Source organism: Ambystoma mexicanum, chromosome 10 (assembly GCF_040938575.1).
Source record: "Ambystoma mexicanum isolate Mex_15411 chromosome 10, UKY_AmexF1_1, whole genome shotgun sequence".
NCBI lineage: Eukaryota > Metazoa > Chordata > Amphibia > Caudata > Ambystomatidae > Ambystoma > Ambystoma mexicanum.
In genome coordinates this window covers 1183917348-1183940146 of record NC_090932.1, presented here as the reverse complement: position 1 = coordinate 1183940146, position 22799 = coordinate 1183917348, and positions in this window count along the sequence as shown.

Below are 22799 nucleotides of genomic sequence, written 5' to 3'. Positions count from 1 at the left end.
CCTCCCAGACCCCACTTAATAGGGGTTTTGTGTATGTGCTATAGTCAAATACCTAGGCTCTCCAATAATTTCAGTGGGCCAAGAATTACTGCATTACTCTCACTGTTTTTGGCATCAGCGTTCTGAAAATCACCTCTGCCTTTTCTGGAGTTACCTTTGGGCCTTCCTGTGATATTAGCTGTCTGATGTATAACTCTTCCTCCTGGCAATATTGAGTTTTGGCTTGTCTACCTTGTAATGCTTCTCTGCTAATACTGTCAAAAAGTATTCTGTGTCATTTCCACACTGCTCCTCAGACTTAATGCAAATCAAAATGTCATCTACATACTGGATGACGGTACTCTCCATCTGTATGTTGCTGAGGTCCATTTGGAGGACCCTATTAAAGATAGAGGGTGACTCACAGTACCCCATGATAATCTCATGTGTTTCCACTTCCGGTTTCTATATAGAAAGGAAGTCAAGTCCTGTGACTCTTCATAAAGCGTTATAAAAAAGAAGGCATTCTTCACATCTATTACGGTGAAATGAGTAGCTTCCGGCGTGATGCTTCATAGAATTGTTTTCATCTGTATCCTTCCCCTAATACGCTCACTGTCCTCAATGACCATCCTGTGTCATCAGTCACATGCAACACTATTCTCTGATCCTTCACTATAACTGCTTCTAGTTCTATCAGTATTGCTTGTCCTTCCTTTTCATCTAGGGGAATCTTTAGTCTAAACAAGAACTCATTGGGTATGCATAATAGTCTGCCTTGTATCCCTGGAAGCCACGCTATCAGCTCTTCCACTCCATATTGAATATCTCGAGGTCTGCTGTCACCTCCCTCTGTACAGTCTGCCCGCAATAGTCCTGAATGTGTTCAATCATGTTCATATAGGGAATTCCTGGTGTTGAATACACTATCCCTTGGTCTGTGAATGAAATGGTCATATTAAGTCGGCTCATCATGTCCCTACTCATTATTATTACTGGTGTCTGTCAGGAATGTAACAATGGCATAGTCAGGTCATGCTCTCCTACAGAAAGTGGGAGTTCTTAAATTAAAAGGAACCAAATCTGTAGCCCCAGAGAATCCCTGCACATTTGTGGCAATACCTGACATTGGCTATCTTCCTTTCCAATACAGGATCAAGTCACCATCCTATCTACGAGAAAGGAGAAAGTTGTGTCACCTATTGTCACCCCTATACGTGGTTCCTCATTTGGATTGGGTGTAACGGATAATCGAACACATCAGGTATGTCTGTGGGCTGTCCTATTGCAGATATAATTACATTCCCATCCATGTGAATGAATTGCCCCCCACTACAGCTCCCCCTCCCAGTTTTTGCACAGGAATCTGCATCACAGTGTCTGTTTGTGCCATTGCTATAATGTGTCTCGGTGCTTCAGCACATTCGAGCTATATGACCTATCCTTCCACACAGCCAGCATTATATGGGACCCCCGATCAGTCTTGGCTGTCTTCATTTAACCCTTCTATGCCCTGCTGCATTGGATGTCCAAACCCTCTCCCCCAGGGCACTCCTCCCCATCCCTGTGGCTAATGATTTATGTACCCCTTCTTGCAAAACCTCCACCTATTGCTTGCAGTCAATTTTGTATATTCTGGGTGACTACTCGCTCTCCACTTGTCAGCATCACTCCTTCCATGGTATACTTTGATCATATTTTCTGCACTAACTTTGCTTCTTCCTGCTTTTTCTCCTCATGCTTCTTTCTCACATTCCCTCGCATTAACCAACAATAGCGCACTATAGTTAGTTGGATTTATGGCCATGCAGCCTCCATTCCCACTAATGTCTTCAGTTGTTTCTGTACCTGTTCTGGCAGCCCTTGACATAATATGTAGTAAAATAAGCCCACTGTTTTATCCCAAAGCTCTCTCGTCTTGAGACATCAACGCTCTTGAATCTCTTGAATATATTGCAGTGGGTCTTCATCTTCTCACATTTTGCATGCCATAATCGCACTTATGTCTGATGTGACTGGATACTTTACCCATAGAGCTTGCCATATGGCCGCCTGGCAGTTCTTGAATGGCGCACCATTGTGCGCCATGTTTTGTGCTGTCACTCCGAGGTAACCTTCTCTTTTCCAAACGTTGTCCGCTACCTCCCAGAGAATGGCTGAAAGAAGGCTCTTCATGTCACCCACTGCCAGTGTCGTTCCTGCTGTCAGTCTTTCGAGTTTGTAAATCCATTCCCCAGCCCCAGCAGTCAACAAAGGTAGCTTGCATATTAAATTGTCCTTATCAATCTGTTGCCACAGTATGTAAGGAGGTCGTCTGCCACCCTTTTTTAATAATGGAAACTGTGTCAGTCTCATCCTTCCATCCCATCCCACTATGTCTTTAGAGGCTTTAAACATCCTTACCAGCTCTGTCCGTTTCCATCTTGGCAGGGCCCAGAGCCTCTGCGCAGATCAGATAATTTTGTCTGCACTGTGTGATCTGTCCCTACGACGCTCCAGTCGTCCCTCGGGTTCTCCCTCTTCTCTTCCCATGTCTTCCCCTACTCCCCAAACTGTGTCTCCACCAGGGCTTGTTTCCCCAGAGCTGCAGCGAGGCTTCTCCCCCTCATCATTGTCGATTTCCCGTCGATCTTTGTTTGACCCCATAGTCCCAATACTACTGTAACTGTCCTCTTCTCTTTCGTCCTCGAAGCTAAGCCTCCTTAACATCGGTTTCTCACATTGTTTTCCCTTTGCTCGGTCTGTAAAGCCGTGCTCCACCCTCGAAAAGGGCTCTGTGGTATCCCTACTCACCTGTGGGGCAGCCGAACTGTCTCTCCTTCTCCTGTAAAGTTCCCCTAGTATTCTTCGTATCCCTTCCTCGTCATCATCTTTTAGATGTGTGAAGTCTGTCTTAATGTCCACTGCCTTTTTAAAGCATCTCTCCCTACTTTCGTCTCTGATCCTCCTCTTCTTCTCTGCATCAGCATTCTTTAAAGAGTCGCTAGTCTTCCAAACTTCTTTTCTCCTTCTTTATTTGTAATTGTCTCTCGCTCTTCTTTAGCTTTCCTCCTAGCTGTTTCCTCTAACTTTCTCTGCCTTTTCCTCTCTCTCCCTTTCTTCTGCTCGCTCTCATTCTTTTCTCAACCTATCATATTCCTCCTTCTCTTTCTTTCCCTTATCGGTACTTCATCCATTATTCCTGCCCATTCCTTAGCGTCCTCCTCTGTATCTTTATGACTTGGAGCTCTTCTCCCATATGCCCCATCTCACTTGTGGCCTTCTCATCCAGTTTAAGCAATATCTGTCTGCCTGCCCATTCATTTGAGAATATCACCTCATGACCTCCGCTAAGTCCTATCTTCCCCAAATAATTTCCGTTCACTTTCGCTTGCAGCTCGCTGCGCTCCTTACATTTGCTGCTGTTATCCTGTGCTCCATAATTTGCTTACTTTGCACCACTAAATGAATCTTCGCTGCCATACGCTGGAGGTGCAAAAGTAGGATTTGTGTAAAATCCCTGGCCTTCTGTTGTTGGTTCTACGTCTGAGGTTCGAAGAGGAGAAGGGGGAGCCGAAGGCAGTTCGCCTTCCAAATCGCACTGACTGAGCGTCCATTGCTTTTGGATCTAGTCCACTTCCTCGTCCTAAAACATTTTTCATCGCTTTAAAATGGCAAATCGGTTACTCAATTTCATCCCCTTATAATCTGCATGTAAATACGTGGTCATATATTGCTGCACACATTTGGAAAAGCTTCAGAGTTTTGGGCCTTGGCTTTCCCAACTTGCCCTTTGTATTGCGAGCCCATTCTATTTTTGTCCTGATACTGTGGGAGGGACTTGCACAAGTGTTGAATAGGTGTATCTCTCATTTGGTGACGTTATTTAATGCTTCTCAATGCTTACTTGACCTCATATCAGGATTTCGACACATCCAATTTCCCTTGTAAATTTGCAATTCACTTAATTAACACCACCTTTAATCACATTTCTCTGAACCATGACAATGCAAACAATCTTTTCAACAGCCTCTCCGACTCACCACCATCAACACAAGTGTGCTCTGTGCACCTCCCCTACTGCATTTCCCACCTTTAAGGTTCAAACCACAACTCCACTCATGTGCTCCTACTGCTCCACCCAAATGGCATAACACTTTTTCATCGATTCAAGCAACAGTTCAACAGATGAAATCCACCACATTTTGCACACCTCGAGTCCTAATCAACAACCTCACAGTTGACGTCACCAATACCCTAGAGGAAAAAAACCTTGATACCTGATAATTCACTATATATGTCTGCTATTAAACAGAAAAACACAATGACAAGCTTACAACAACATGGCCATCTTCCTGCCTAACAGGGTATCCTCCAAATCACATGGTCCCTCTTCCATACTTCCGCATATAGGAATCAATCTCCAAGAGATGCAATAGGAAACCACCTTCTGTGATATAAGCTAGCTTCTCTTGCTAATACATATACATAGGTAACCATCCATAATCATCCATGAACCAAGCTAAACTGCCTAACTCACAGGTAACCCTTTTTAAAAAATCTTTTAAAAATCTTTTCTTTCATAAACCAAGGTAGAACCTAGATTTACAGGTAACCTTTTCATAATATTTTTTCTTTTTTCATCCATAAACCAAGCTGATCGTCTAAGCTGACCGCCTAAAGAATGGGTAACCTTCACACAAAATAACAAAAACACAGAATCACAACATTAAGCAGAACTTTTCCTCCCTCATATTTGCCACATATTCAAGTCTCTATTTACACTCTGTGGTTTTCTGAAACCCCTCAAGCATCAACTCTCCCACAATCTGCTACTCTGCCGTCCGGTCTGCTAGGCATCCCACGGGGAGCGGGCAGGAATTTCTTCCAAAGCGGCTCCTGTCGACCTCTTCAATTTTACCCATGTATGGTCATGGTGTTCGATCCTTGCGGGTAACCGTGCAGCCCTTCAGGTATGTGGCAGGACGAGGCAGGCTTAATTCAGAAAGGTCTTAGCAACCATCCTCTGCTACCACTTGTAAAGGAGGGCAGGGGCTCTCTAGCAGTCACCCTGATTACCAGCAAAAAGACACTTGGGCCCCAGCAAATCCCTGCCGCAAGAACGGAAGACTCAAAAATAGGCAAAGTTTTCTGTCTTTATTATCCAGAAAAAATGACAGTGATCACTCTAGAATAGCACATTGTTTCTAGAGCTCTTGTCCTCTGAGCCTGTTTCACCCCGATTTAACCAGGACTGACATCTCTCAGACAAGTTACTTCCCCGAAACCTATCATGGATGTGGATTGGTCAGTTTAGGCAAAATACATATACGGGTTTATAGTGAAAAGACCGGAAAAAAAAATCTCGAAAAAAATGTTCGAACCAAAAAATCTCGAAAAAAGAAAATCAAATTTTTTTTTCAATACGTTTTTTTTTTAAATGGGGGAGTTCACCCCATCCCCCCTTTTTTCATTTTTTTTATTTTACCCCTTTTTATTAGTTACCTGACCCCAAAAAAACCTATAAATAAATAAATAAAAAACATTTTTTCGAGATTTTTTTTCGAGATTTTTGTTATTCAATATTTTTTTTCAGCCTTTTGACTGACCACCACATATACAGTATTTAGGGGTTCGTTTGATTATTGGATAGCCATATCTGATGGCTCCTCCTGGCATCACATCTACATTAAACAAATACAAAGTTGCAGGAATGTGGAGAAACTATTGGCCACTGCAACATAGTATGTCTTAATGTGAAAGGTAACTCTGGATTGGAGAGAATGTGTCTTTCCAGCCTTGGAACCTTGGACAGCTACCAGACGGGGTGTACCTTTTCAAGGTGATGGGAATGAACATGGAAGCGCTGTTTGTCCCCTCATTTTGGCATCTCTGATCACCTAAGCCTGAGAGAGTACATTCAGTCTAACTTTGAGCAACACTTGTATCTTTCCACCTCTGGTTTGCTGGGAACAGCTTTCCTCCTTCTACCTTAGATGAATAGCCATTGTCCTGTTCTTCTAGGTCACGTGTGTCGATACCACAAACCACAAAATGGAGCTCTCCCGCTTACAATTATGAGGATTTTAGACTATATTTCTTGCAGGTGTCTTGTCGTCTTGGTAACTTGAAAATGTCTGTCACTGCTCGTCCTTGGCTGGGCTGTGCACCATATTTGTGCTGGAAGCTCTATCTGCCTGCCTTCAGCTTCATCAGGCTATCAACCCCTCAATCTATTTAAAATGTGTCTCCCATTCCTCATTCACTGCAGTGTGCCTATAGCTTCCATGTTTGTTCTTACGGCTTTCCATGTTAGTTGCAATTAAGCATGTACAAACCGGATATGTGTATTCTTGGCATCTTGCAGTTTCTGCTTTGACAAAGGATATTTATATATATTCAGTGAAAAAACTTTGTTAAAAGGGATGTTATGGTTAAGTTGCGCTACTAAAAGCCTATCAAATTCAGTAAAAAAACTTTGTTAAAGGGACGTTATGGTTCAAAGCAAAACCCAAAAACCCCTGAAATTCGGCGGTTATGCTAAAATAAGCAACCATAACTCGCGCCACCGTGCATTGCTAACACTAACACCCAGGACATCAAAGATGACATCACAAATGTCATTGATGACATCACTGATGACATCACATGTGCATTTACTTTTCATGAAAACTCTGTAGGAGGGATTCTTATAATGTTGACCAAAAAGTGTCAAGGATCATTTGAATAAATATCATGAGCTAATTAGTGCATTAAGCAATTCATTGATATAAATAGCATTCTATTATGAAGTTCTATCCAGTATACTAAGCAACTCATGCAGAAACTTAAGCAGTGTGTGCAGTATACATGATGAAGGTGCAATATTCATAATCTTGCCATGTAGAATAATGAAATGATAACTGCTTTCTTATTAGAGTTTTGCGTACTGTGAAACATGTAATAAGTAGCTAATAAAACCCACTTAATACATAATTACACTTAATACAGACAAAACACAAAGAGACATCAACACATACAAATATGAGTATATACAGGGACAGAGAAGTAAGCAAAAAAGCAGAAGTAGTAGCAGAAAGAGTTAATAACCTAACTGATTATCTTTATGCAGAGAAATGATTTCTCTGTTTCAAAGCTGCTACTTACCTTATGTATGTGTATCAAATGATGTCAGTGAACACTAAGGAAAGGAGTGTGAGTACAATGTATACAAATATGAGCATATACAGTGAAGGTATAGTAAAAAAAATTTAAAAAATGAGAAAATGCTGATAACTCTAATGATTATCTTCATGCACAGAAAGGATTGCTCTCTTTCAAGCCTGTGTCTTCCGCTATATATATATGTTTCATATGATATGACTTGACCTTAAGTCTACAAATATAGTAACTTTTCAATTTTTACTTCCTGACTGTTACTGAAGAAAACTATGTGGCTTATATATGTCAGTAAAGGAAAAAAGGGAGAGCCAGCCATGTGATGTCATCAGTGAAGTCATCAATGACATTTGTGATGTCATCTTTGATGTCCTGGGTGTTAGTGTTAGCAGTGCACAGTGGCGCGAGTTATGGTTGCTTATCTTACCATAATTGCCGAATTTCAGGGGTTTTTCGGTTTTACTTTGAACCATAACGTCCCTTTAACAAAGTTTTTTTACTGAATTTGATAGGTTTTTAAAGCTCTGGGATGATGACTCTTGGCGTGGAGAGTGGAATTGGAACTTGTTGGTTTCCTATATAATTTAGATGTAAGGGTTTCATTGACTACCTCGAATTGGACATCTAAAAATACCAAATGTTGCTTACTAATAACTGCTGTAAGTTCTAAATTGAACACATTATCATTGAGTATATCAACATATTCCATAAACTCTGTTTCAGTTCCATCCCATATAATGAACAGATCATCTATGAACCGATACCAGATTTTCACATGTTGGGTCCATTTTTTCCAATTCTTCTGTCCCGCCTGATGTATCTCCCACCATCCCATATACAGTTTGGCATATGTAGGGGCCATACACGACCCCATAGCTGTCCCTCGTATCTGCCTGTTTAGTTGGTCCTCATGGAGAAAATAGTTATGCTCCAAGCAAAATTGTAACATACTTAACAGCATCACATTATGCTGTCGATAGCTGATAGATCTACTTTCCAAAAAGGAATTACATGCTTTAATACCTTCTGTGTGATGAATGGAAGTATACAAAGATACTACATCTAATGAGGCAAGAAAATATCCAGGTTCCCAATTAATATTCTCTACCTTGGAAAGTAGATCTGCAGTGTCTCGTATATACGAGCTCATGCTCAAAACAAACGGTTGGAGAAAATAGTCCAGATATTTGGATGCATTTTCAAGTAAGCTACCCAGAGAAGACATAATAGGGCGACCTGGAGGTTCTATTAAACTTTTATGAACCTTGGGGTTAAAATAGATTAAGGGAGTCACTGGATGAGCATTTTTAAGAAAGAAATATTCATCTCGGTCTATAAGCTCAGCATCACACCACTCTTTTAACTTTCCATGATATAGCGTTTTACTTTCCAACAGTGTCTCCATCTCTATTGGAATGTAGTGTTTACTCTGGATCCTCCCAGTCTGCCTGCCATGTTTGTGCCCCTTGAGCTCTGTTCCTCTGGACTGCTCTCCAGATACCCTTGGACTTAACATCACATAATACATCCAGGTTTTTACTTCCTTTTGGAAGGTTTTTCTCCTTGAAATCGCCGGTAGTTCCTCCCGAGGTCACCAAGCCCGGGGTTTATCCTTACAGGCAGGGTGGCATCTGGAGAGGCTCGTCCCTTCCTGCATGAGACCCGCTCAAACTGAACACCCGCCAAGAACAGATTCTAAAGAAGTCTACAACAAAGATTTATGTATGTTCATGTAGCTTGGTTCATGAATGCCTATGTACTTCATGTCTACGTGTACCTATGTCGTGATGTCAGTGATGATGTCATTAGTTTTCAAGGTTGTGATCAGTCAACTTGTTTGATCAATGACAACCCTACCTCTTCCATGTCATCAAACGGGTATGGTTTGAATGGCTGTCTGGGAGAGTAACGTTCCCACACCTGCGATATATTGATGATGACAATGAAGGGCCTAAGGGTGATGTACATCTGTCATTTGTCTGTCCTCGGGCTGAGAGTCGAGTGCAGGGTCCAAAGGGGCACATTTGGACCTCCTTCTTGACTTAAGTAAAACAAAAAAAATATCAAAGTACTAGGAAAGGGTTTTGCGTCACTGCAAGAATGGAAAACTTCATAGGTGTTTAGATGCAAATGGAAACTTAAACTTAAGAAATATATATATATTTATTTTAAACATTTCTTTATTAGTTTTCCAGTTATCAATATCACTGTGCAGACAGGAAAACAAAAAGGAAAAACAACACCATCCCACTCGGGAGCAAAAAAGACCCACCCCCCACCCTACCGACCCCTAAATCCCCACCAGGTTAACGGTACATACACCAGAACACATCCTAACGGCTACAACTCCACCTAGGATACGATGACCTTGGTCCAAATAGATAAAACCAAATATAATATGTCCCTGGTCATCGAAGGTACTGAACAAATCCTAGAGTCAATAGTCCTCAACTTTCCTCTATGTGCTGCAGAGAGAGGGTGTTCTCAGAGTCTGACTCACGAGCCATATAGCACCTGAACGATTACCAAAAGTCCGCAGGTCTACAGTTAGGAGGAAGCGTTTGGTTATAGTGCGACTCTCTACGCTTATACATCGACATGTAATTTTTCCATTGGTGTATTGAAGGTGCCTGAGATGCCCCCCATGCACGTGCCACCAGGGACTTGCCGACCGCTGTAGCCATCCCAAACAGTTTTCTATGATTTCTGACACGCAATTCTACCCACGACAGCACCCACGTTTCTGGGGTGAAAGGGATCGTGGTCTCCAACATCTGCTCCATCACCTCAGCCACCGCACCCCAAAAAATCTGGACATGGGGACAGGACCATGCTACATGATCAAAATCAGCAGGGGATTGATGGCATCGCCCGCGCTCCGGCGACCGGAGGGGAAACAGTTTATACAAAGACAGAGGGGAGTAGTACAGTTGGTGTAAAAATGTAAAGTGTATCAGGCAGAATCTGTTATGACTGGAAATCAATTTAGTCTGAGCAAGAATACCACTCCACTGGTCCTCAGTTAAAGAGCGCGCCATGCCAGCCTCCCATTTAACCCTGTAGGCAGAAGAAGGAGAAGCCCCTAGCCCCTGTGCCAGACTATACAGGGAAGAGATCACTTTCCTAGAGGAGGGCGGAGCTACCACATACTCTAAAATTGGGGAAGTTACTGGGCCCTCAGGAAAGTCAGGCCATTTCAACTTCAGGACTTCACAGAGGCAGAAATACAACAATTGGGTGAGTAGGGTGCAGTCACCCCTCGTCTTAAGAGTTTCCCAAGTTATAAATGTCCCCTGTGGTGCCACATCGCCCAGGGTGTGAATGTGCAGACCCTGGAAATGTTGAATGAAAATGCGTTCAAATGTCAGGGGGATCCCACGGACCCTATATATAGCCATCTTGGGTGAATACCACGGTCCCACACCCGCCCACCTCGCCACACTGTCCCAAGCCCTAAGGGTGACCTCCAATGGCTGAACCTCCGATTTCATATGGCACTCCCGAACAGCCCAGAGGTAGCCCCTAAGGTCTTCCGTTTGAGCAATAGCCCTCTCGAGCTGTGAGTGCGGCAGATCATTCGTCGGGGACCACCACCAAACCAAGTACTGAATCTGTGCCAACAGAAAATAGAGAAACAGGTTCGGAACCTCGAAACCCCCCTGGGCATATGAACTGTACATTATGCAAAAGGAAATGCGGGATCGCTTCCCCGCCCCGACAAGCCTAGTCAACATAGATTCTATACGAGTCCAGAATGATACCGGGGGCCGTATGTTACGCTCACCTGGCTCCCACGGAGGCGCTGGTCTAGTCTGGGTTGCTGTGGCCTCTTCAAGCGTGATGCGCAGAACTCGGACCAACGATTGAACAGGACGCCCAAATCTTGCTTGTCTGGCCCGTAGGAATATCCTTCTGCAGATGAGAAAGGGGATTAACTGTCTGCAGAATAGTGTGCTTGCTCCCCCCTTTCCCCCTTTGTTCTTCTCTGACGTCCTTCAAAAACTTCCGGTTTAAGCTCACCTTATGGATTGGAAGGATGAACTCTCCATCCTGCTTCTGGTGCAGGGGCGCGCGTTCGTCCAGTTACTTCACTGGTTTTCAGAATGGCGCTGGCAAAATCCACTTGACTTTTCGGAGCGATACGCCGTAAGTATGAAGATTCAAAAGTGTGAGCCTCTTTTTATGTTGTCTTCCTAACCTGTGATCTGTCCTTTATTTCAGGTGCAGAACGAAGGCGATGCGTTGAGGGGTTAAATTGCCAATGGTAAAATCAGGTGAGTTAGTGATGAGGGCGACCCCTCTAAATGTCTTTACAATTCCCCAGTAATGTCTTTTCTCCTTTTCCCATAGGGGCCGGGGTGCGGTACCTGCCAACGAAGCGGCGCCGACCCGAAATGTGGAATGGTTCACCAAGAAAAGCCGGTAAGTATTATGGCTGAAAATTCGGCTTTCCTCCTGTGTTCCCTCTGCTCACCTTTTGTCTCTTCTTCTCTCCCCTAGGTGCAGAGATGTGGCGACCGGTGCTGACAGCCGCGAAGGAGCCGGGAGATGTCTCGAGGACAGGAGAGTGAAGCGCGGCGCTGCAGCGAGCAACGCAATGCTTTTAAATGGAAGTCTTTCTTCAAGAATGCTGGCGTGAAGATTTCGGATGCAGGTAAGAAGTTTGAATAAGTTCTTGGTTTTCACCTTTCTCTTCTCTTCTTTCCTTACAGGTGTTCCAGGATCGAGGCGGGCGTGGCTGGAGTCCAGGTGCAGGAGCAGACACAGTGAGCGTTCAGCTGCTGGGATGCAGAATAACGCGAAGCACGTGTGGCTGTCCGGGCGTGGCTTAAATAGCCTTGGAAGAAGTCCCAGGTAACTATTCTTCCACAGCCCCACCCAAGTAGCAAAATAGTCCCTTCAGTAAAATAGTCCCTGCTAAGCCTCATTTGGCTTGGGTCTTCATGCAGCATGGTCTGCATCAGGTGAGTATGCAGCATGGTCTGCATCAGGTAAGTGCACCAAACACTTTCCTTTATGAGCCTGGCGCCTATGGCGCCAGGACTGATGTCCAACATGAGCCTGGCGCAAAAGGCGCCAGGACAGAGACCAAAGAGCCCCTATAAGGGGCAGCTGGGCTTTTACCCGGGGGCATGATGCCTGCTCCCGGGGGTGCTGGGCCTGCCTGGTGCTCCGGGGGTAGGCATCATGACAGCACTCCCCCCCAAGGCCCCTCCCAAGGTCGTTCCCTCTGGAGGTTTCGGTTTGTTTGGGAAATTCTGATGGAACCTTTTTACTAGCCGAGGTGCATGTACATGGTCGCTGGGTTCCCAAGACCTTTCCTGAGGCCCGTACCCCTTCCAATCAATTAGATAGAAAAGTTTTGATTTTGAGATCTTAGAATCCAAAATGTTCTTCACCTCGAATTCAGGCTCCCCATCTATCTAGATTGGTTCTGGTGGCTTTATTAATCTGGTTCCTGGTTGCACTGGTTTCAAAAGTGACACATGAAAAACGGGGTGAATCCGCAGTTAGCTGGTAGATCTAGCTTGACTGCCACTGGGTTAATTATAGCTTTGATCGAGTAAGGGCCTAAATACCTTGGATTAAAAGTCCGAGGTCCCTTGAGCGATAAGTGTTTGGTAGCCAACCATACTTGATCCCCTATTTGGTATTGAGGCGCCTCTCTTCGATGCAGATCTGCATTCTTTTTGTATTTCCCTTTCGCATGTTGTAAGTGTGCAGTTGCATCCTTGAAGGCTTGAGAAATCGTAGAATGCAAATGGTCCACTGCGGGCATTTCAAGGCTCAAAGGTGAGTCCAAGTCTGAAGTAGGAGGGTGATGTCCATATAGGGTATAAAAGGGGCTCTGACAGCTCCAGAGTGTATCGAGTTATTGTATGCATATTCAGCCACCCATAAAATATCCTTCCAATTGGTGCAACATACATCGTAGATATTGTTCAAGGGTCTGGTTCGTTCTCTCCGTCTGACCAATCGGTCTGTGGGTGGTGGCTGGTTGAGAGTCTTACGTCGATTTGTGCCAGTTGACAACACTTTTTCCAAAAATGAGAAATAAACTGGCTTCCCCGATCGGAGACTAGTATGGATGGGAATCCATGCAAACGGATGATATTTTCGAGGAATTCCTTGGCAAGAACAAAAGCTGAAGGTAATCCTTTCAACGGAATAAAATGGGCCATCTTGGAAAATAAATCCACCACAACCAGAATAGTATTGTATCCATTACAAGAGGGCAGGTCCGTGATAAAATCTAGTGACAAGGTGTGCCAAGGTGCTGGTGGAATGTCTAAGGGTTGAAGAAGACCGGCGGGTTTTGTTTTTTGACCTTTGTTTTGGCCGCAAACTCCACAGGACATCACGAAAGATTTAATATCCTTTCGCCAGGAAGGCCACCAGAATTGTCGTTTAATTTTTTCTCTGTTTTGGCAATGCCAGGATGTCCTTCCATCAGAGTGTCATGATGACGGGAAATAACCAGTTCTTGCAATTCCTTTTCTGGCAAAAATAAGCGTCCTTGGAAGTAAGGTAAGCCATCGTTGACTGAAAAGTAAGACCCCCTTTTGATCCAATCCTGCAAGGCTGAAGAGTCCAGGAATTGTTTTACCCGTGCTTGAATGTCTTCAAGGGTTTGTAAAGTGGTTATCCCCAAAATTCTTTGTTCAGGAATTATCGGCATAGGTTCTGAGTTTGTGTCCATTTCTCCCATTCCAATTCGAGATAGCGCGTCCGCTTTGCCATTCTTACAGCCGGGAAGGTAAGTGATTACAAAATCGAACTCAGCAAAGAACAAAGCCCATCGGAGCTGTCGTGAAGACTGAGCCTTGGCAGTTTTTAAATATTGTACATTTCGGTGATCAGTGATCACAGTGATGGTATGCCTGGTGCCAAGAAGATAATGCCGCCAAGCCTTAAAGGCGGACTTAATGGCTAATAATTCCTTATCGGTGATTGCATAATTTATCTCCGGCGGCGAGAACTTTCTGGACCAATATGCTACGAGGTGCAGTTGGTTGGTTTCGGGGTCTCTCTGAGACAGGACAGCTCCCATGGCTAAGCTGGATGCGTCGGTTTCGACTATATATGGGAGATCGGGACGCGGGTGTTTCAAAATAGGTGCGGATGTAAATTTAGCTTTCAATTCCTGAAAGGCCTGTTCAGCTTCCTTGGTCCATTCAAAACGTTTATTTTTCCGCAAGAGTGCAGTGATGGGTTGCACCACCCGTGAAAATTCTGGGATAAACCTGCGATAAAAATTGGGAAAACCAAGCATGCTTTGGACACCTTTCACCGAACTAGGTGATGGCCATTTGAGGATGGCATCCACTTTCCGTGAGTCCATTCGGACCCCTTTAGGTGTCAGGATGAATCCAAGAAACTCAACCTCGGTGGTATGGAAAACGCATTTTTCCAGCTTTGCAAACAGTTTGTGCTGGCGCAATTTCTCTAGGACGGCCCTGACATGTTTTCTGTGATCTGATTCCGAAGAGGAGTACACCAGAATGTCATCGATATACACGACAACACAGACATCGATGAGTTCCCGAAGGACATCGTTCATGAAGAATTGGAAGGCAGCAGGTGCGTTGCACAACCCGAAAGGCATCACCTGGTATTCGAATAGTCCATATTTTGTACGGAAGGCCGTTTTCCATTTGTCGCCTTCTTTTACTCGTACCAGATGATAAGCCCCCCGGAGATCTAACTTGGTGTATACGCAAGCGTCCTTCACCTGGTCAAGGAGTTCAGGGATCAAAGGCAGAGGGTAACGATTTTTAACAGTTATCTGGTTCAATGCGCGGTAATCGATACAAGTTCTAAGGTTGCCTTCGTTTTTTGGCACGAAGAACAAAGCCGAGGATGCCAGAGACTTTGACGGGCGAATGAAACCATTGGCTAGGTATTGATCTAAATATTGTCTCAAATGCAGATTCTCCGGTTCAGTAAGGGCATAAAACCTGATACAAGGGGGTTGTGCACCGGGCACCAGATCGATTTGGCAATCGTACGATCTGTGAGGAGGTAACGTGTTGGCCTGTTCCTTTTGGAAGACGTCCTGAAAGTCTTGGTATTCCGGAGGTAGTTGCATGGAGACAGAGGTTACTGATGCTAGACTGATCTTCAGATTTTCTGGGTAGCAGGTTTGTGAAGGTTATTCTCTTTGCTCGCCAATCAATTCGAGGATTATGTGTCTCTAACCAAGGGGTTCCGAGAATAACCTGAAACTGTGGAGCCTTGATTACATCAAACACAACTGCCTCCCGATGGCCGTCCGGACCTACAAGTGTCACCTCAGCTGTGGAATGTGTTACCGGTCCAGAGGCAATTTCGGTTCCATCAACTGTGGTGATGACATCTTTGCTGGTTTTAGGACGCAGAGGGGGCTTAATCCTGGAGACAAATTCATGATCCACATAGTTTCCTATAGCCCCACTATCGATGTATGCCTTTATTGCATGCAACCGCTTAGGCTGTTCCAGATCTACGAGGACCATTGGCACAATGAAATGCGAGGTCTGAGAGTTCGTTTTCAAGCTCGGCAAGCGGACCCCTACGCTTGTCGGGCGTGGTCGTTTCCCGATACAGAGTTTTCATGGATTTTATCAGCGGCTCCCACCACTTTCTTGGGAGGCTTTGCCGGGCAATCTCGTAGAAAGTGTCCAGAGGACCCACAATAAAGACATAATTGCATCTGCCGTCTTCTTTCACATTCCTTTTGAGTTAGAGGTCCTTTAACCCCTCCGATTTGCATTGGCTCAGAGGCTTCAGCCCCCTTGAGGTTAGCGTGGGTCTTGACCAACACCCGGGTCTCAAACTTGGACCGATCTGCTTTTCTGTTTTGCAGTCTGTGTTCCAATTGGACCACTAAGTCTATATATTCTGAGCATTCTTGGGGCGGATTTACAACTTGGGCCAGGACATCTTTAAGTTCTCCGCGAAGACCTCGATAAAATAACGTGATTCTTTTATCCTCTGGCCACCCAGTTTCCACAATTAGTCTATTAAAGGTTGCAATGTAGGATAGGAGGTCTTGATTGCCCTGTCGCAGAGATAGAAGTTCGTCATCCAGAGCCTGCCCCTGGGAGTGACGAGCAAATAACCTTTCCATGCTTGCTTGAAATCCTTGAAAATCACGAAGAATCGGGTCATCTTGAGTTACCAGTGGAACTGACCAATCGGCAGCACTGCCGCTGAGATATGACAATACAAAGGCTACCTTGGTCTGGTCATTAGGGAAGGCCCCAGGTCTGCATAGGAAATGCAAACGACACTGATTCATGAATACGGCAAATCGTTTGGGGTCCCCAGCAAAGCGTTCGGGTGGGGCCAGCGGCATGTTTCCAGGTAGATTAATCTGCACCGGTTTACTGGAAAGCGCAGGAGCGGGGTTCCCCCCGGAACCGTGTAAAGGAGTTTGTCCAGCTTGACCTTGCAAAAGCTGTCTAGCCAGGTCATCAGCTCTTTCCTTTGTTACAATTACTTCCCTCCTGAGAGCATTAGTCTCTTGACGAGCGACGTGTACTTCGGCCCGTAATTCCCCCAGTAGTTGGGCCAACTGGTCAGTCTCAGAAGTTTCCATAGCGCCTGGGCAGGAATTTGTAGGAATGCTTCGCGTTCTGTTACGCTCACCTGGCTCCCACAGAGGCGCTGGTCTAGTCTGGGTTGCTGTGGTCTCTTCAAGCGTGATGCGCAGACCTCGGACCACCGATTGAACAGGACCCCCAAATCTTGCTTGTCTGGCCCGTAGGAATATCCTTCTGCAGATGAGAAAGGGGATTAACTGTCTGCAGAATAGTGTGCTTGCTCCACCCTTTCCCCCTTCGTTCTTCCCTGACTTCCTCCAAAACCCCCGGTTTAAGCTCACCTTATGGTTTGGAAGGATGAACTCTCCATCCTGCTTTTGGTGCAGGGGCGCGCGTTCGTCCAGTTACTTCACTGGTTTTCAGAATGGCGCTGGCAAAATCCACTTGATTTTTCGGAGCGATACGCCGTAAGTATGAAGATTCAAAAGTTCAAGTGTGAGCCTCTTTTTATGTTGTCTTCCTAACCTGTGATCTGTCCTTTATTTCAGGTGCAGAACGAAGGCGATGCGTTGAGGGGTTAAATTGCCAATGGTAAAATCAGGTGAGTTAGTGATGAGGGCGACCCCTCTAAATGTCTTTACAATTCCCCAATAATGTCTTTTGTCCTTTCCCCATAGGGGCCGGGGTGCGGTACCTGCCAACGAAGCGGCGCCGACCCGAAATGTGGAATGGTTCACCAAGAAAAGCCGGTAAGTATTATGGCTGAAAATTCGGCTTTCCTCCTGTGTTCCCTCTGCTCACCTTTTGTCTCTTCTTCTCTCCCCTAGGTGCAGAGATGTGGCGACCGGTGCTGACAGCCGCGAAGGAGCCGGGAGATGTCTCGAGGACAGGAGAGTGAAGCGCGGCGCTGCAGCGAGCAACGCAATGCTTTTAAATGGAAGTCTTTCTTCAAGAATGCTGGCGTGAAGATTCCGGATGCAGGTAAGAAGTTTGAATAAGTTCTTGGTTTTCACCTTTCTCTTCTCTTCTTTCCTTACAGGTATCCAGGTTCGAGGTGGGCGTGGCTGGAGTCCAGGTGCAGGAGCAGACACGGTGAGCGTTCAGCTGCTGGGATGCAGAACAACGCGAAGCACGTGTGGCTGTCCGGGCGTGGCTTAAATAGCCTTGGAAGAAGTCCCAGGTAAGTATTCTTCCACAGCCCCACCCAAGTAACAAAATAGTCCCTTCAGTAAAATAGTCCCTCCTAAGCCTCATTTGGCTTGGGTCTTCATGCAGCATGGTCTGCATCAGGTGAGTATGCAGCATGGTCTGCATCAGATAAGTACACCAAACACTTTCCCTTATGAGCCTGGCGCCTATGGCGCCAGGACTGATGCCCAACATGAGCCTGGAGGCAAAGGCGCCAGGACAGAGTCCAAAGAGCCCCTATAAGGGGCCGCTGGGCTTTTACCCGGGGGCATGATGCCTGCTCCCGGGGGTGCTGGGCCTGGCCTGGTGCTCTGGGGGTAGGCATCATGACACCGTACCGGAACGTTATTGAAAACATACAAAAGTTTTGGTAGGACAACCATTTTGATAAGAGAGATACGGGCCGCCTGGGAGATAGGAAGCCGGACCCAAGAATCCACCCGATGTTCCAACTGCTGCAGTACTGAAACATAGTTTTCCTGATACAAAAGTGCAGTGTTAGTGGACACCCTAATACCCAAATACCGAATTCCCTGCGGACACCAAGCAAAGGCCTCACCCACATCTTGTGAGGTTACTCCCGGTGTGAGCGGAAGCACCTCAGTCTTGGCCCAGTTTATCTGCAACCCAAACCAAGTGCCAAATGTGACTATCTCCCCCATCACGGGTTGTAAGTTCGTTCGAGGGTATTTTATGTATAAAAGAATATCATCTGCATAGAGTGATATGATAGATGCAAAAGATCGAATTATCACACCGCGATGCAAATGAAATTCTCGCAATACACAGGCCGCCGGTTCAATAGCTAGGGCAAATAAAAGAGGGGAAAACGGACAGCCCTGCCTAGTGCCCCGAGTTGGAAAAATAGGAGCAGACTGGACCCCATTCGTATACACCTTTGCCCGTGGAGCTGTGTATAAAAGGCGTATCCAGGCGAGATACGTAGGACCTATACCCGTGCGGCGCAAAACCTCAAACAGGAAAGGCCATTCCACAGAATCAAACGCTTTTTCCGCGTCCAAAGCTACCACCGCATCGGAACCTCTGGATACACATTATGCATCATGGTAAATAATCTGCGCAGATTTCTGGATGGATCGTCCCGGAATGAAACCCGCCTGGACAGGAAGGATTAGTGCTGGCATATGTGGGAGCAGCCGGTCTGCAAGTAATTTAGCCATGATTTTATTATCAGTATTTATCAACAAAAGGGGGCGATAGGAGGAACAACATGTAGGGTCCTTATTAGGCTTGAGTAATACCGGAACCAGGCTGTACGTGTGGACTCCGGAAGTACCCCGGCGGATGCCACTTCCTCAAACATTTTACTGAGGTGGGGAATAAGTAAATCAGGATATGCCTTGTATAATTCAGCGGATATGCTGTCCATTCCTGGAGCTTTCCCGTTCGGGAGCGACATTATCGCCCTACGGAATTCCTCTGTCGTAGGGGGTTCATTAAGCAGCCCACCTACCTCCGGTTCAAGCCAACCCAAGGCAACCCTATCGAGAAAGTTAGTGATATCATCATGCCCAGCCGAACCAGTGGCAGTGTACAACCGCTCATAATAATTGCGAAACACCTCGTTTCTCCCCAATACATCCCTGACAAGCGCACCGCTCTGTGATTCCACCTCCAGGATGGGTTCTAAGCGGTTCTCCTGTCTAATAGCCCAGGCAAGAGTCCTACTCGGACGATCTCCTTCCCCATATCTCGCTGCCGCCACTGGGTCACCCAGGAACCGCTCCTCATCATCCATCAGAGCCCGGACCTCCCGTCTCCTTGCCGCAAGGGAGGTTTGCAGATCCGGAGTATCTGTACTTCCCTGAAGAAGTTCAAGATCTCTAATTTCCCTTTCCTTATGCGCACTTGCCCTGCGAATGCTCTTAAGTACCCCCCCTTCCTGCAACATGCACCAGCCCCGCAGGAATACCTTAAAAGTTTCCCAAACCACCCCTGGACTGGGAACCGACTCTGCGTTAAACTGAAAGAACTCAATGATGGCCTGGCGAAGCTCCTCCCGAAACGCCAAGTCTTCTAACGCTCGGGCGCGGAACCTCCAACAAAGCTGTCTAGAATAGGATGGAGGACCCTTAAATTTCACCAGAACAGGGGAATGGTCCGAAAGAGTACGTGAAAGAATATCTGCCCTGACCACACCTCGGGTCAGGCCTGGAGACATGAACACGTAGTCTATTCTAGACGAACTTCCGTGTACGCTAGAGTGGAACTTAAATTCCCAGGCATCAGGATGACACCGCCGCCACACATCAAACAAGGGGTAATCAACTATAATGGATTGCCATTTTTGCGCGGCATGAGGAACCGGACGTTGTGTTGATGTCGACCTATCCCACGTAGAAGAAAGGGCTACATTGAAATCCCCCGCCCATACAATCTCATAGCCTGGGAACATTCGCAGCTGCTCCGAGCATGTTTGAAAAAAATCAGGAGAATCATAATTAGGGCCATAAATCTTAACAAATTGAACAGATTGAGTCGCAATCTCCCTGGCCACCAATAGAAAGCGTCCCTCCTCGTCCACCACTTGTTTATGAAGTTTAAATTCTAAGGAGCAGTGAATATACGTTGCAATGCCTCAGGAATGTGTGGAATAAGAGGATCCATACCTGTGTATTCCCCAGCCAGAGAGGGCAGGAAGCCTGGAGCCCCTACCCAGGTGCGTCTCTTGTAAACATAATACATTAACCTGATGATTCCTTGCGTAATTATATATGAGTAGCACCTTTTTGGCGTTAGTGAGTCCCCGTACGTTCCACGTGAGTAAAGTTATGTCCAAGGGGGCAGAAGAACCTGGCTCCATAGAAGAGCTCATGGCGCCGCTCTGTGAGTACATGATGGAGGATCTGTAGTCGCCAAAGTAACAACCGGAGCGCCGCCACAGAGGCACCCAGACTGCCCGGGTGAACCCAAGGCATTGTCTCCACCAATAAGAGAGCTCATATCTCCCATCCCCCAGGTAGGATTATACCAGGGTGACCACACCCAAGATTTGAAGAGGACCTTAACAAGTGTGGAGTCAGGACTAAACCACTTACAAGGTAAATAGTTCCAGCAAATACAATCGCCTGCAGCATTCCGTCTACGTACACAGTAACCTGCCCTCCCCACCCCCCAACAACACCCCAACAATTCCAACCAAATAACAAACCTAACCCCGGGCCCCTCCCACCACCCACTCCAGAAACCCCAATCTACTGGCCCCATCATCCCACCCACCACCCTGAACCCCACCAACAGGTCACAACTCCAAGCTAAGTAGCCGCTGGGCTCGGGGGGAAGCTGGCGGCATCTGCGGCTCATAAAGCTTGGAGGCTCAATACCATGGTTACACATCGCAATTCGATCACCCACCAGAGAAACAGAGTTATTCGGTACCATCCCATCATTAGCTAACATCTCACATGGCCCACACAGGGGCCCAACGTGCATCATCAAACAGGCCCGTGACCACACCAGTCCATTCTCGATCATGGGGACTTCGGGGCAGGAGGCCTAGAGTCGGGAATGTTCGAGGTAAACGTCTCAGCCAATTCGGGGCTAGTGAAAAATGACACTTTACCATCATGCACCACCCTAAATTTAGCAGGATACATCATTGCATAGCGGATCCCCTTCTTCTGCAGCATGGCTTTAACACTTAGAAACGTTTTCCTCTGATCCTGCACCTGCTGACTAAAATCAGGAAATAAGCGTATAGTTGATGAGTCCCAGTGCAGGTTCCCCTTCTCCCTAGCCACTCACAAAACAGTGTCACGGTCCCTATAACTGAAGATTCGAGCTATGATGGCTCTTTCCGGGGAACCCGGGGGCGGCCTAGCCGCCAATGAACGATGGGCCCTTTCGACCATGAACATATCCGAGACTGGCGCATCGTCCAAAACCTCTTTCAACAGCTTTTCAACAAAGAGTTCCATGTTGTCAATATGAGTGGACTCAGCCACCCCAGTAATACTTATATTGTTCCTCCTTGATCTCCCTTCCAAATCATTCTTTGCTGTCACTTTCTTCACTGCCTGTTGTAATGATAACACCTCTCTTTGAAGAGCGGAGATCTTGTCCTCCCCATCACCAATCCTCTGCTCCACATATGCCATCCGTCCACATAGCTTCTCAATTTGTATTGCCGATACATCCACCTTACAGGTGAGCGCATCGATCTTTGCCCCCAAACTGTCAGTACTTCCCTTGAGAGCCAGTAGTGTCTGATTTAAAGCAGACATGTCAATCTGAGCAGCCCCAGACTCCTCTCCCTGGCAGACCATCGCTCTATCCGCCTTCGCAAATTGCTCCATCTTGGATTGTTTCTTTGGGTTTCCCATTCCACGGCAATACCAGAGGCCACAGACGGCGGCCGTGTTCAGGTTAGTCCAATCTCCTAACACACGATGAAAGAAGTCTTTAATATCAAATTGTACTGGCCTTGGGTGGCGTATGGGCACTGGGTGAGGGCTAAGGGTCTAGGTCCCCTCCGCATCCACAAGAGCAGACCACAGCAGCACCCCACCTCAGCGCTATAGTATCGGGGACAAGTGGGGGGAGGGCACCCACGACCAGCCCACAGACCGACCCTTCAGAGATCTAATGTAGAGCTGTTCCAAGGTGTGTGAAAGACAGTCCGAAAAGAGGAGGGAGGCACTCCACCACAGGTCCAAGGTAGAGTACCTCACCAGTTCCTCCACAATGCCACCATTCTGAGCACAAATGCGCCTCGCCTCAGGTCCTGAATGCCCCCACCCTCGCCACAGTGCCAGGAGAGCACAGCCCAATGAGTAGGGAAAAAAGAAAAAAGGAGGAGGGAAGCACTCCACTATACTTCCAAGGGAGGAATCCCCGCCAAGCCCTCCACAATGCCACTACTCCAAACTAGAATGCCCCTTGCTACAGGTCCTGAATGCCTCCACCCCCCACCACAGTCCTCAGGAGGGTATAATTAAATGGACAAAGACG